The sequence below is a fragment of the Triticum dicoccoides genome, chromosome 5A (assembly GCF_002162155.2).
Source record: "Triticum dicoccoides isolate Atlit2015 ecotype Zavitan chromosome 5A, WEW_v2.0, whole genome shotgun sequence".
Taxonomy (NCBI): Eukaryota; Viridiplantae; Streptophyta; class Magnoliopsida; order Poales; family Poaceae; genus Triticum; species Triticum dicoccoides.
The window spans coordinates 681,597,476-681,607,513 of NC_041388.1; positions in this window are offsets into that span (position 1 = coordinate 681,597,476).

A 10,038-nucleotide genomic window follows, 5' to 3' on the forward strand; every position below is an offset into this window, starting at 1 on the left:
CTACGACTGCAAGTAACTCTTTTGAGGTGGCGCACACGAGTCCACAAATTCACCATACCAATACACCACTATGGATCCGCTCCCGTCTCCCTGCGAGAACGCCATCCATAGCACTCACACTTATCTTGCGCATTTTAGAGTATCCACTTTCACTTGTCTATGAACTATGCAAGGGGTCCAAGTTTCCATATCTGAGGAATCCGGCTATTCGAATTGATAATGATAACCCTGCAGGGGTGTACTTCTTCACACACGCTCTCGCCACTTATCACCCTGTACACGTCATGTACCGCGGCAACCTTCAAGCGAAAGCCGGGCGAGGGAGTCGGCCACGACCTGACTAACCAACAAGTCTCTCGTCTAGGTTTATCGCCTATTTGGGTTCCATCCGCAAGGAGATCCGGCCGGGGTGTCGCTCATGGCCCCAAACGATGTGTGCAGGGTTCCCAATCCCACCATCCGGGTGCCACTTGGTACACCGTGCCACTGTGCCTAGTCTGTCCCAAGCCCACCTGTACCGGGTGCCACTTGGTAGACTACTAACACTACGTACAAACACGAGAAACTAGTTGCAACTCCTGGACAGAGATCGAGTTGATTAATAAGCCGAGAGGGGCCGAGTTACCGGAACCCAATGTGTGGTAGTAACTGTTCATGGATCACAAACACATAACTTAGTTCCTGAGAATGGCCGCAATGAGACAACCCACCATGTACTCCTACATGGCCTCTCACCGCTACCTTTACCAAATCATGTTCACACGCTTAGCTCTCAACAGTATGACATGTTCACAACTTCCCAATTCTTCCCCGATGAATCAGACCCGACTCAACTCTAAGCAATAGCAGGCATGACAAACAAGCATGAATGAGTAGGCACATCAGGGCTCAAACAACTCCTACTCGTGCTAGTGGGTTTCATCTATTTACCGTGGCAATGACAGTTCATGCAGAGGAAAGGGGTTCAACTACCGCAGCAGGTAACAGTTGAAACGTTGTTGTCCTAATGCAGTAAAAGAGAGCAGGAGCGAGAGAGTGGGATTGTATCGGAATGAACAAGGGAGTTTTGCTTGCCTGGCACTTCTGAAGATAGTATAGCTCTTCATCAGTGTCAACGATCACAGCGTCGGAACGTCGTCTACTGAGAGGGGACAATTACCGGCAAACAAGGAAGAACACAATCAATGCGATGCAACAATATGATGCATGATCATGACATGGTAATATGCTGTTGATTGAGCTAATGCAACTAGCAACACAATTAAATGAAATTGGTTTGAACCCAAAGTTCAAATTCAAACTCCACATGTGGTTATTTAAATGCCATTCATTTGATTTGTCCTAAACAGTGGCCTTATTTTGTCTAACATGCATGATAATGGTACAGATGGATAGATTGGATTTTTCTGATCATTTTTAATATATAATTTGTTTGATTTCGAATTACGGTTGAATTACTATGAATTTTTGAAGTTTTAGACATTTTCTGGAATTTTCTAATTATCTAGAATTAAACTAATTCCAGAAAATGAATTACTGCGTCAGCACTACCTCAGCATGACATAAGCGAGTCAACGGGGCAGCCTAGGTCAAACTAACCAGTTGGTCCCGCGTGTCAGTAATACAGGGTTAAAAAGTTAGTTTTAGCACTAACTAAAATTAGTGGGGCACTGGGCCCACATGTCAGTGGCTGTGGGGGGGGGGGTTAGTTAACACCTAATCTAAACCAGCCACGTCAGCTAAACGGTGATTAGCCGCCGGTGCTAAGCAGGACGCGACGGTGCTCCTCGTCCGGCCATCTCCGGCGACGAGAGCTCGCACGGCTAGGCTCTACGGAAGCAGCGCGTCGGGTGGTGCAAGTGGCGCATCGCGGGGCTGCCTAAATCAACGCTGGCGACCACAAGTGCAGCGGCCGGAGCTACGGGCGTGCTCAGTTTGGCGCTACTGGGCGTCTCTGGGCGGGATGGTGGTGTCAGCGGGTCGCTAGGGATGTGCGGAGCATGGTAGCGTGCTCGGGCACGACGCGCGTGAGCTCTAGCCACGGCGGCTACACGGCCGGCGGCGATGGGTTCTCGGGTTCGACAGAAACGACAGCTACATGGTGAAATCGAGCACGGGGAGAGAGAGGGACAACGTAGGAGCTCACAGTGAAGCCGTAGAAGGTCCCAGCGGCCTCGCGGAAGGCCTGACGACGGCGTGCGGCGGTGACGATCTCCGGTATCCGAAGGTTGAAGACGCAATCGAGGACGATGCTGCAGTGCACCCCGGGTCGGTTGTCTCAGCATAGAGGACGATAGAGATGAGGCGGAGCTCTCAGACAAGGTGGGAAGGCAAAGGGGAGGCGGAGGCTGCGGCTACGGCGAACGGCGGCGACGGCGGTTCTCGGTCTCGCTTGGGGCCGAGAGACAGAGGAGGGGAGGAGGTCCAGGGAGAGCGGGGAAGTGAGAGGGGATCGAGGGGGATCGCGTGGCGACGTCGACAACGTCGGGGACGCAGACAGGTAGGCAGGAGGTGGCGCGCGCGTGGCCAGGAGGCGGCGAGCACGCGCTCGGCGTCCTCCTGGCAGGAGCTTGAGGACGGTGGCGCTGGTGGGCTGGGCAACAGTGCCAGGCCAGGTAGCTGGACTGCCAGGTGGGCTCGGTTGGGCTGCTCAGAAGCTGGGCTGACTACAGTAGCAGGCCGCCAGGTACGTTTCTCCTTTCTCTATTTTATTTCCTGTTTTATATTTTTCTGCAACTTTGTGGCTTTTCTAAAAATGCTTAGGCACTTTCAAAAATCACCAAACTGCTCATGCCAACTGTTTAGCATATAACCAACATGGAACATTTCAGTTTTGGATTATTTGGACATCTAAAATATTCTATAACATTTAAATGCCCAAATGCAAATAGAGTATGATTTAATTTAGTGACCCTATGATGTCCTAGAAATATGTGCATTATTTTTGTCAGAGGTTTAAGACCAAGGCAAAGATGATGAACATTTTTGAAGGGCATTTCAGGTTCATTGAAAAAGATTTTAGTAAATCCTAGTTGGATTAATGGGGTGCTGGGGGTTCTGTCATCCCCATTTCAATTTTCTGAGTAAAGTAGACATGATGCAACACCATATGTTAGCACTAGGCATTACCAAAACTAGGGATGTGACACGATGTCGGCGTGCCTGACCCATGCAATCCGTGGGGCGATGGTGTTGATGATAATTTAATCTTCGTGATTCGAAACTCTTCTTCGGCTTGCCGATATGATGATCCGATAAGGTTGGGCTCAGCTCGATGAAGCGACGATCTGTTTAGCATAGGTCGGTAGACATGGAGTAAAGGCTGGTTTGACACCAGCGTGATGGCGAAGATTTCCTTCGAAAAGGAGTAAAATTTGTGAGCATGTGTTCGTAAACAAAACACAATATTATACAAAGAGATTCTTCCAAAAAGGTTGTCCAATATCCCGTCCATGAAGAAAGATGAACTCAGGTCGGATTCGTATTCGCGCAGAAAACAGATCTGAAAAGTGATGCACTAATCGCAAGGTTCCCGGAGATTGAACGGTCGGATCGAGCTGAAACTTTGACAGGTGGTAGATATAGGAATTCTGCAGCCGATCAACGGTTGGATCTTCCAAAGGACGTCCGAGCTAGATGCTCGATACCAGACCCCAAACTCATCCAGATTCCCGTCCAGATTTGACAGGGCTCCGGTATATCGGAGATCGGCGGTGATTGCTCCATCGGAACGCGACGAAATTTTACAGTGTTGTTGTAGACTCAATTCCGCACAATTCCACTGAAGGAATCATCAAAGGAATGCTCGAGGAGGTGGTGGTAGCAGATACAAGTTCATTGTTCAAAAAAACAGCACGGTCTTCCGAGGGCAATGTTGACGTTGAGCCCCCGAGCTCCATGGATGATTCCTCCATGATCATGATAAAGATCGTAGTTGATGTTGATGAATACCCTCGTCCGATCATGACGATTGGAGGCGGGGCATAGTCCTTGGTCAAGCCAAGGTGACCAGTCGAGCTGGTGACGAAGACGCCGACGTCGTAGTTGATCTGTAGGCGAGCCATTGATATTTTGGCGATCACACAGCGGAACTCTCAATGAAGGCACCATTGTCGGTGTCAAAACCGGTAGATCTCGGGGTAGGGGGTCCCAATCTGTGGATTCTTGGATCAATGGTAACAGGAACGAAGGAGGCTATGTTTTACCCAGGTTCGGTCCCTCTTGATGGAGGTAAAACCTGACGTCCTGCTCTTTTTTATATTGATGAAGTATCAAGTACAAAGTTGATCTACCTCGAGATCATATGCTACGGTCTAAGCCCTAGAGGTATGATGAATAATGTCATAATGATCTATCGACTAGCCCTGGCCTTGGCTTATATAATGCACCGGAGGCCTGGGATAACAAGTGTCCTAGTCAAATACGTTTGTGGAGAGCAACCCTTGTCTTGATCGTCAAGCCTTGTGGAATCTTCCTCGTGTGCGGCATCGGCTGCCCAAAGTGGCCCATGAGTGAACCACCATGGGGGTCCTCGGCCCGATCCATCTGGTTGGGAGACGACATGGTGAGCACACCCTAGTCCAGGACACCGTCAGGCGCGGGGCGACAGTATGCAGTTACCTGCTGCAAAAATTGCCATCCGGGCGCGCCGAGAATCCAGGCCGCCTGGCCCCCATTTATTCCTGTGGCCATTTACCTTCATCTCTTGTGTCACCCAACACAGTAAGCACACCCGTGACAACACATATAGAGAGGACATCTAGCGGTTCCAATGACGATCCCCGTGGCTCCAATGGCGCTCCCAGCGGCCGACCACGACAACGGCGGGCAGTTCACCATGCATCATGTAGTGGACACCCACATGAGGGGAAGGCCCTCTCGGTGGTGTACACAAACGATCTGGTCTCGGTGGAGAGCTCCATCCAAACTATGGAGCAGTTCCTTGCCGAGGACAAGTACCAAGTGGTTGGCTTCGACCTCGAGTACACCATCAGCCATGTGATGTGATATGGCCAAAAGGATGTGATGAATGATATATGTAATGTATGAGATTGATCATGTTCTTCTAATAGGAATCATGATTTGCATGTCGATGAGTATGACAACCGGCAGGAGCCATAGGAGTTTCTTAATTTATTTATGACCTGCGTGTCAACTTATATGTCATATAATTACTTTACTTTATCACTAACCGTTAGCCATAGCAGTAGAAGTAATAGTTGACGAGACAACTTCATGAAGACACGATGATGGAGATCATGGTGTCATGCCGGTGATGAGGATGATCATGGCGCCCCGAAGATGGAGATCAAAAAGGAGCAAAATGATATTGGCCATATCATGTCACTATTTGATTGCATGTGATGTTTATCATGTTTTACATCTTATTTGCTTAGAACGACGGTAGCATAAATATGATGATCCCACACAATAATTTCAAGAAAGTGTTCCCCCTAACTGTGCACTGTTGCTAAGGTCCGTTGTTCCGAAGCACCACATGATGATCGGGTGTGATAGGTTCTAACGTTCGCATACAACGGGTGTAAGCCAGATTTATACACGCAAAACACTTAAGTTGACTTGATGAGCCTAGCATGTACAGACACGGCCTCGGAACATGGAAGACCGAAAGGTCGAACATGAGTCGTATAGAAGATACGATCAACATGAAGATGTTCACCGATGATGACTAGTCCGTCTCACGTGATGATCGGACATGGCCTAGTTGAATCAGATCATGTATCACTTAGATGACTAGAGGGATGTCTATCTGAGTGGGAGTTCATTAAATAATTTGATTAGATGAACTTAATTATCATGAACTTAGTCTAAAATCTTTACACTATGTCTTGTAGATCAAATGGCCCACGCTAATGTTGTCCTCAACTTCAACATGTTCCTAGAGAAAACCAAGCTGAAAGACGATGGTAGCAACTATACAGACCGGGTCCGGAACTTGAGGATTATCCTCATAGCTGCCAAGAAAGCATATGTCCTTGAAGCACCGCTAGGTGAAGCACCACCCCTAGCAAACCAAGACGTTATGAATGCTTGGCAGTCCCATGCTGATGATTAATCCCTGGTTCAGTGCGGCATGCTTTACAGCTTAGAACCGGGGCTCCAGAAGCGTTTTGAGCAACACGGAGCATATGAGATGTTCCAAGAGCTGAAAATGGTTTTCCAACCTCATGCCCGGGTCGAGAGATATGAAGTCTCCGAGAAGTTCTACAGTTGTAAGATGGAGGAGAATAGTTCCGTCAGCGAGCACATACTCAAAATGTCTGGGTTGCACAACCGCTTGTCTCAGCTGGGAGTTAATCTCCCGGATGATGCGGTCGTTGACAGAATCCTTCAGTCACTCCCACCTAGCTACAAGAGCTTTGTGATGAACTTCAATATGCAAGGGATGGAAAAGACCATTCCTGAGGTATATTCAATGCTGAAATTGTCATTTCCAATCTGACGAGGAGGAAGAGAGGAACTGGACTCGCGCGCGAGAGAGTTTTTCTGCCGCTCAAACTTCGCAGCTTTTCTGTTATTCCGTTTCCTCACTATATGCTGGTTACAATGAGAAGCAGTCTATCTCCCGGTGGACTTGCTATGATCCGAGATGGCCGCGCCATCCCACGACCCTGAGCCACAGCGTGATCATCCACCAGGAGAGACAAACCAAGAAGAGAGAGGGGAAGTGGATGAGCTAGACTCGCTCCACGATCTACGTGCATGTGCGGGTCTAATCTCCCATGCACACACATTATTACAATAACAGAATAAAGCAAAGACTAGCCTACACAGCCATGCACCGGGTGAGCTTATGCCAACACTTCTCCCCCTTAAGCTCATAGTGCTTTGCTGATCTCCATGACCCCGAGCTTCTGCCGCATCTCCATGAAACGCACACGCCCAAGCGCCTTGGTCAGCACATCTGCCAGCTGGTAGTCTGTCCGAACATGATCAACCTCCACCTGATCTTGCTCAATGCACTCCCTGATGAAATGGTATTTGACATCTATGTGCTTGCTGCGATCATGATGAACTGGATTCTTTGCCAAAGCAATGGTTGATTTGTTGTCGATCAAGAGTTTGAACTTTGTTGGCTCTTCTCCTTTCATCTCACAAAGAAGTCTGCTCAGCCAAAGGCCTTGACAGGTTGCCGCTGCGGCAGCCACATACTCGGCCTCACACGAACTGATTGCCACTACCTTTTGTTTCTGAGATGTCCAAGAGATTGGGTTCTCTCCAAGGAAGAACACATTTCCTGACGTGCTCTTGCGATCTCCCTGATCGCCTGCATGATCACTGTTGCTATACCCTAGCAGCTCACCGCTCCCCCCTCGTACATAACGCCAGCCATAGTTCAGAGTGCCCTGAATGTATCTGAGAATTTGTTTCACTGCTGCCCAATGTGTTGTGGCTGGCCTCTCCATGAATCTGCTGACAATGCCAACGGCATATGTGATATCTGGTCTTGTGTGTACCAGGTATCTCAGGCTTCCAATTACACTGCGGTACAGAGATTGATCAACATCCCTGCCTTCATCTTCTTTCTTCAGTTTCAGCCTACACTCCATGGGTGTCTGACTTTGATTGCAGTCACTCATTCCTGCTAGCTCTAGAATCTTTTCAGCATAGCCACACTGACACAAGGTGATCACTCCCTCAGTTTGCGATACTTCAATGCCCATGTAGTAGCTGAGTAATCCAAGATCTGTCATCTTGAAAAGCTTCCGCATCTGTTCCTTGAACTCCAGTATGTGAGCTCCATCAGGGCCTATGATGATGAGATCATCGACGTACACACCCACAATCAGAAATGAGCGCGCGTCCCCGCATCTGTAGACTGCATGCTCCAGCGGGCTTCTACTGAACCCGAGTGCGCCGAGAGTGTGATCCAGTTTGGCATACCATGCCATCGGGGCTTGCCGCGAACCATAGAGAGCTTTTCTCAACTTCAGTACATGAGATTCCTTCCCAGCTACTGCATAACCTGGTGGCTGTGACACATACACCTCTTCGCCCAGCTCTCCATTGAGAAATGCGGACTTGACATCCATATGGTGTACTTCCCACCCAGAGTGCGCGGCTAGAGCCAGGAACAAGCGCACCGTCTCCATGCGTGCCACGGGCGCGAACACCTCTTCGAAGTCTATCCCTTCTCTCTGTGCATATCCCTTTGCGACCAGTCGAGCCTTGTGTTTGAGGATCTTGCCTTCTGGATCACGCTTGACCTTGTAAACCCACTTGAGACTGATCGCCTTGTGCCCTCGAGGGAGTGAAGTTAGCTCCCAAGTGCCGCTCTCAGCGATCGAGTCCATCTCAGCATCCATGGCATGCTTCCATGCAGTATCTTCGAGCGCATCACCAATGTTGGCTGGTTCCTCGGCGCTCAACAGACACTGCTCCATTGCTTCGCGCATGGCCTCCCCCTCAGTCTCATCCATGATGCAAGAGACACGGCGATAGCGGATGTCGCCAGTATCCACATCTCGGCGATTTTCATCGTGGCTGGGAGGCATCGCCCAGCGAATGTCTCTGCCAAGTGTGTTGGGTGTGGCCGTCGCAGGCGTGGACACCGCGGGTGTGCTTGCCACGGGTGAGCCAGCTGTTGCAGAGGGTGGAGTCCCGGGCAATGAAGACGCTGGTGTCGCCGGGCTCCTTAGCATTGGGGGCGCCGCATTCATCCCAGCGTCCCGCTCCTGAGTGCCGTGTTCCGTGGTGTAGACCACGGTGAATGTTGCCGGTGCCGGTGCGTCCGTGGCCATGCCCGGAGTTAGCCACGCCCAAGGCATGTTCTCTTCAAAGATTGCATCACGCGTCACCCGTACCTTTTTGCTTGCAGGATCATAGACGCGGTAGGCCTTGGATCCATCTTCATATCCGACGAACACCATCGGCGTCGAGCGATCGCTCAGCTTGGTGATGCCGGGCCCGACGCTCTTGACGTGAACCATGCACCCGAACATGCGCAGGTGATGCACCGCGGGTTTACGGCCGTGCCACGCCTCGTAAGGCGTGACACCATCCAGGCTCCTCGTCGGCACGCGGTTCAGGAGATACACCGCCGTCCGCACAGCCTCGCCCCAGAACAACGCCGGCATGGACATGCTCTTGATCATGCAACGCGCCATCTCCACCACCGTTTGGTTTTGATGCTCGACCACCCCATTCTGCTATGGGGAGTACGGTGCGGTGGTGAAGTGTCGGATGCCGCACTGCTCGCAGTAGCTTCTGAACTCGATGGAGTTGAACTCGCCGCCGTGGTCCGACCTGAAAGCAAGTAACTTGCACTGGCCCTTTGCCTCCGCCGTGGCTTGGATCTTTCTGAAGCGCTCGTACGCCTCGTCTTTGGATTTCAGAAGCTCGAGCCACATATATCGACTAAAATCATCGACCACCAGCAGAAAGTACCTGTTACCTCCCGGCGTTGTGGGCTCGATGGGGCCGCAGAGGTTAGTGTGAACAAGCTCCAGACCGTGCTCTGCCCGGTGCGTGCTGGCCTGAGGAAACGGCGCACGATGCTGCTTCCCCAGGGCGCAACCATCACAGTACTCCTCCATACGGTCAATCACGGGCATGCCCCGCACCATCTCCTTGGTCGCCATGGCTCGGAGCGCGCGAAAATGGAGATGCCCCATGCGCGTGTGCCACCGCCATGCCTCGTCGTCCCCGATCGCCATCAGACACGTTGGTGCGTCCACAACGAGAGCCCCTGTGTACAGATGGTTGGAGGAGCGCTTGATGCACACCAGTACGCGCCGCGACGGGTCGTGGACCGCCATGACGCCGTCCCTGATGTCGATGATGCAGCCGGCCTCGTCAAGTTGCCCGATGGAGACGATGTTGGTGCGTAGGCTTGGGATGAAGAAGACGCCAGTGAGCGCGCACTGGCCTCCGCTCTGACAACGGAAGACCACAGATCCGCATCCAAGTATCGCCACCACGGATCCGTCACCGAACCGCACTGTGTCACGCACGGTCTCGTCCAGCACCGAGAACACACGCCTATCACCCGTCATGTGACTGCTGGCTCCGGTGTCG